Genomic DNA, 6,323 nt, shown 5'->3' on the forward strand with positions numbered 1-6,323 from the left:
ATTGTCATAAAATTAGCTTTCCTCCAGTCTTCTCGAACTTCCTCAGTGTTCCAAAGCTTATTGAAAATCAACATTAATGGTCCAGCAAGTTCCTCAGCCAGCTCTTTTAAAGCTCTTGGATTCAAGTTATCCAGACCTGCTGACTTAAAGATGTCTAATTTTAGTAGCTGCTGTGTTTTGCTAATCTGCAGAGGGAGCAGAGTCTCAAACCATGTTTTCACTATCACTTGTACAGTGGTTGTGGGACTTGTCTATATGCAAGAGTTGAACTAGTTTAACTTTCCAGTACTGGTAACTTAACATACTGTATTAGTTTTAAAACCAGTTTAGTTAAACTGGAGCAAAGCCCTATGTGGACGCACTTAGATGAGTTTAAATCTGATTATGCCAGTTTACCTTGCACCTCTACATTGGCAGGTGCAAGCTCCACTGGTAGCAGCAGACTTAAAATGGTTTAGAATCAAACCATTAGTTAAACCTGTGCAATTTTGTGTGTGGGCATTATTTTTGAATAAGGCACAGCCTGGCTTTGACACTTCTATGTCCTGCCAATGTTAGCACCTTTTTCCAGGGCAGCGGAAATGTAGGGTCAATGCCTTCCTTTCTGCTTCATTGACTTTGCTACTACCACCAAATCCCAGTGGTCCGTCTCTGACTCTAAAAGCAGCAGGTCAGGTTGAAATGATGCCCCGTATCACATCAGCCAAGCATTGATTGCAGGACAGCAGTGTCCAGGTGCCAGAGAAGGTGTAATCAATTAGAGCAGAACTCCATCCAGCAGGTGGTCTCATAATTTGTGTGCGTGTATGTAACTTGCACATGATCACAGTAGCGATCAGGACCCTTGTTTCAGAGTAGCAGCCGTGTTAGTCTGTATTCGCAAAAAGAAGAGGAGTACTTGTGGCACCTTAGAGACTAACCAATTTATTTGAGCATAAGCTTTCGTGAGCTACAGCTCACTTCATCGGATGCATAAAGTGGAAAGTACAGTGACCCTTGTGTGGGTTTGTAGGCAGTGGACCTATTAGCTGGAAACATGAGAGAGCTTCCTCACTTGCTCACCACAGCTACCACAGGCTGTCTCAGTTGAGAGTCTCCTCCCCCTTGCCAATCTGGTAGAAGCCGTGCTGGGTGGATCTTGGTTGGAAGCCACTTTGAGCTGATAGCACAGGAGGGCCATATTGGTTTCAGTCTGTTCTTCAAAATACAAAACAGCATGTTCAATCTGCGAACGCCTTGCCTGATGAGCGATGTTAATTGTGTGTGAAGGATCTGCCAACAGCGCACAGTATTCAGCATCGTAGGGGCTTTATTATTATTACTGTTCTTCTGGCAGTGGGAGAACAGCTATCCTGCTTGGTGATGGCCTGGGGAAGCTAGCAATGAACAGGAAACCAGGCTTTGCTGCCCTTCAGCTCCTGTGTCTGGAGGGACAAGCAGGTAACGAGGGAGTCCCTGAGATGTTCTATCCTCAGCTTGGGAGAAGCAGGTGGTAAACCTCTCTAGTCACCTGATGCCATGAGCTCTCTGACTTTAGGGATTTTTAGGGACACTGGCCAGGTATAATAACCTCTCTGGGGAACGGCAAATAGGTTTGGATAAAATACGAAACAACCTGAGTCGCCCAAAATTTGATCGGAAACGAGTCCCTGGGAGAGAAGTAGGTGTGGCATAGTCCTCTCTACACAGCCTAGACAGCTAGAAGTGCTTGAGCTTTAATCCTACTGCTACTGCCAGTTCTCTTTGTGACCTCAGATATGACCCTTCCTTTCTCTGTGTCCTCATTTCCCCCTTTGGAAACTGAGGATAATGTTACTTATGTTCTTTGCACTGGGGTAGCAAGGGATAACTGACTGCAGACTTTCCAGGTGGTTGGAACTATGTGCCATTGCCTTCTATAGTACGAAGAATGGGAGGAGGAAACACAAGGGTCTTTGGCCATGGATCTGTGCACTCTTTATGCCTGGCAAATGCAGACTAAATATGGAGAGAGACCTGGATGCAGCACTTGGTCTGAATCTCACCTCTGTGGGGAGTACGATGCTCTTTATCTGGAGAAATCCCCCAGGGCACATGTTGGGGGAGAGAGCACAGCAGGAGTTGTTCTCAGCATACACCAGGGCTGAGAGTGCAGCCCCATGCCATCATACAGGTCACATCCAGGTTTTAGGGCCACCCTAGACATTCCGATTCCAGATGTTCCTGGCCTGGTTTTGATTTCCTCACCTCTTTTAAACTGCTAGAGGCTATGACTCCTGGAGATGTGATAGCCTCCTTGGGACCATTGCACTGCCAGATAATCTGAAATGGGTACCTCTAGAAAAAGGCAGTCAGAGCAGACTTTGCTGGCACCCCTTGCTGATAGATTAACCGAAAGGTGTGTGGGGTACAAAACAGGCTGGTGCACAGTTGCAGCTAGGACCTGAAAGATGATTCAGTATCATGGGGGGTATTTGGGGAACAATTTGGGGGAATGTTGAGTGCTTCCTCCAAATGGTGGGGTTGGAGCAGAGCTAATGCTGGCAGGGAGGTAAAAGAGAAAGAACAGAAAAAATAGAAAAGAAGCAACGCTCTCCTTGGTGGGAGCTGAAGAACTGAGGCAGCCTCAGCCAGGGTCAGTCAGCACGTACAGAGCAAAAAGAAAAGATTATTTCAGGGCAGAGTAGCACAACAAGCCTGAAAGAATCCAGGGGTGAAATCCTGGCCCCACTGAAGACAACGGCAAATCTCCCCGTGACCCCAGTGGGGCAAGGATTTCACCCCATTTTAGGTTCTTTGGTGTGCATGAGTAGCTCAGGGACATCTCTTTGTAAAGGTGGCCCTGCCATCTCGCAAGGATTGATTGTGAGGACACAATAACTCTGTATTTTTAACCCCTTCTTTAATTTTTAGAAGAACAACCAGATACACTTTGATATATTTTCAGAGAGAAAAGAAAAGGACCCAGCGGATGGCTCCTAAACTTCCCTCCTGTTGCAGAGAATAAATTAAGTGCTCTCCATTTCCCGCTCATCTGCCATCCTCCACTAAGCCTGTCATGGACTCATCTGTGTATAAATTAGCTTTTCACAGTGATGCTGTGTAAAATTATTTCTGTCATCCTTTTATATGACCAGTTTATCTCATCAGCTTGTCAGTCTTAATTCTGGAACCTTTCTCTCCTCTTCTGTGCGGATGGAGGCCACCTAAGCTGTCCTCGCAAAAAGAAAAGGAGTACTTGTGGCACCTTAGAGACTAACGAATTTATTTGAGCATAAGCTTTTGTGAGTTACAGCTAAGTACTCCTATTTTTTTTGCGAATACAGACTAACATGGCTGCTACTCTGAAACCTAAGCTGTCCTGTCTCCCTAAAGCAAGCAACAAGCCTTTCCATAACAGTGTTCACCTTGCATCCTTTCCAGCTTCCAGGATATTAGAATGCATGTTTGCCAAAGACAGCAGCCATTTACAGCTCTTTGAAGCTTGACACTGTAGCTGAGCGAATAGTTCGTGACAAATCATTTATCTGACCAATTTCACTGGGTTTTTTTTCTATGCAGAGATTGTCATGTTCAGAAATTGTATCCAATTCAATGAAATTTATCGAAGTGGCATCTGTTGTGTGGCCCCCTCTTTCAAATTTGACCTGGGCTGTGATTGGTTACATGAGTCTCCAGGTATTTTTTCTGTCCCCATATTTGATGACAGTAACTCTTTTATTCAGGCTTCTGTTATGAATGTTCATGGAAAGAGCATTTCGAATCTACTCTCTGGAAGCCTTTGTGCTAATAGAATTGGTTTGTATGTGTGCTTGTGGAAAGAGAACCCGTAAGGGATGCACATGATGCTGGGGCATATTCATTAAAGAGTCCAAACAAGTAGTCACCAACATCCTTTTATCGCATTCCCTCAGCTCTGCTTGTCACACGGTCTTGTCTAGGGAGATAATGTCCAGGAGGGGTAACTAGGAGCAGTATACAGAGGATTAGCAGACAGCTGTGAATTGCACACATTACAGGTCATGATTCCTCCTCCTGAGTCCCCAGAGCATCAAGATGGAGTTGCAGCCTCATAATTTACAATCTAAATATTAAGTAATCAGGGAGCTGAGTCCACCACATGCTGCTACAAAGCTGTGTCCCCCATCCTGCTCTTAAATCTCCTCTCCCACTCCACTTTCACCCTTACAAACACCCTGACATTTGTCCCATCTGCACATCCAACCCCCACCCTCCCTTCCTTCCTTCCTTTGTCCTCTCCCACCCAGTGATCCCTTTGCCATCACTGGCTTCTCAGCCACCTCCCTCAATTACTGCTACATTTCTATAGTACAGTCCTATTGATAAAAAGCCATGTGGTAGTTTAGTGAGTTATGAGAAAGACCTAGTAAGTCCCATCAGGCCCATCTCCCAGGGGTCAATGGAGGAATGCTCCTTACTGTAAATTTGCTAGCATTTTGTCCACTTTAGTGTTAAATGTCTAGGTGATGGAATATCCACCACATCCCTTAGGAGATGATTCCACAGCCTGATACATCTCACTGTCTCTCTCGTTCTCTTGTTCATCTCCCTCTGTCTCCTCTATTTATATTGTGCTTTGATTTTAACAGTTGGTTGTTACTACTGGTTCCCCGGATTGTTCTCTTTCTGTCTAAGAAATATTGTGGGTTGTAATTCTGTCTGCTATACCTTGTGAATATTTCTGGACTCTGGGGTTTCCAGTCTCCAGATGTGTTGACCAGGCATGGAAAAACTCAGCATTAATGAAAACCTTTTGAACATAAAAAGTCGTATTGCGCACTAGTGACATCATGTCCGTGAAATATGACCTGATGATGTCACATCTGTGAAATGAGTAATGATGATTGTCTTTCTTTTCTTTTCTTTTTTGGCAACTGACCTCTTTTTGGCCAGACCTGTTAAATACACACACATGTATCATAAATACGTACATTAAACCCAGAAGTCAGGAATGCCGCCTTGTGGCCATCAGGGTCAAGAAATCTGACAAGATAGAACTGCCAATGGGGTTAATGTTTCCTAACAGAAACTCCATCTCTGACATGTATGTCAGTGGGGAGACAAAACTGGCTAATACGTTCCTACCTAGCAATGTGCATCGCACATTTCTGCAAAAGGAAAGGAGCTGGGTTCCCACATTGTACCTATCCTCCAGTCTCTTCCCTTCCTCCTAGAAAGTATTTGCACTGAAACAAATATTCTGTTGCTCACCTTTAAATGCTTCATAAACTCAGAAAGGGATATTTCCCCACCCATGTATGGAGCATTGAGCAACAGACCAACTGCATTAAGGTTTTACTTTCCCTTCCACTGAAGCATTAGTTACTGACTACTCCTAGAGTAGGATCCTGACTCTTATGGACCAGTTGCCAACCAACACAAACAAATTGTGTAGCTTTCGGACCATATTAATTTCAATGAGTGAAGGCGTTTATTGCTCTTCTGCAGAAGAACACACATGCCGAAATGACAGGTTTCAGAGTAGCAGCCGTGTTAGTCTGTAACCGCAAAAAGAAAAGGAGGACTTGTAAATTTGTTAGTCTCTAAGGTGCCACAAGTCCTCTTTTTCTTTTTACATTCCGAAATGAACACCTCAATAATGGAGATGTATCATCTGCTATACGGAAAAACGCGGATTTGTAAAGAAAACATAGAATTTATCTGACCAAATCAGACTATTACTCCATCATTGCTCATATCTTGCCTCCAATGGTAGCCAACTCCTAGGAAGGCAACGTTTCTCACCTCATGATGTACTCGGCCAGCTGTACAATGCTGTAGGTGGGAGAAAATATTCCTTCCTGACCCCTCTGACAAACCCATTGCACTCTAATTATCTTTCCAAGACTAACTGCAAACGTTACTCTATATGCTAACACTTCTAACACAGTGTATTTCAAAATATTATAAGCAACAGTCTGATAAAATATCAGTACCAAATTGCCCAGCTTTCTGATCTATAAACTACTGTACCTGGCAGAGTACTGGTGCCGTATATGTTACATGTGTCATACCTTGGATTGCAAATATCATGAGCATTGGCCAATATGGTAATATTCTAAGTGCACTTTCCTCTTTGGCACATATATTTTACATGTGTGTGCAATACCTTTTATGAAACATGTTGCCATGCTCTGGGAAAGGTCTATTTTTTCCATATGTCGATGCTTTTTAGTCTAAGCTTACAGCATGCTTTTTTAATTTGTCTTCTCCCTCGTCCCTTTTAGCTTTATTGTTCATGGATCATCTTGTCCTGTTCAGGTTGTGCAAACTGACAGGGCTATCTTGGGTGAACAGCGCTCAGACACACCACTGGCAACTGA

This window comes from Natator depressus, chromosome 9, assembly GCF_965152275.1.
Source record: "Natator depressus isolate rNatDep1 chromosome 9, rNatDep2.hap1, whole genome shotgun sequence".
In the NCBI taxonomy this organism is placed as follows: domain Eukaryota; kingdom Metazoa; phylum Chordata; order Testudines; family Cheloniidae; genus Natator; species Natator depressus.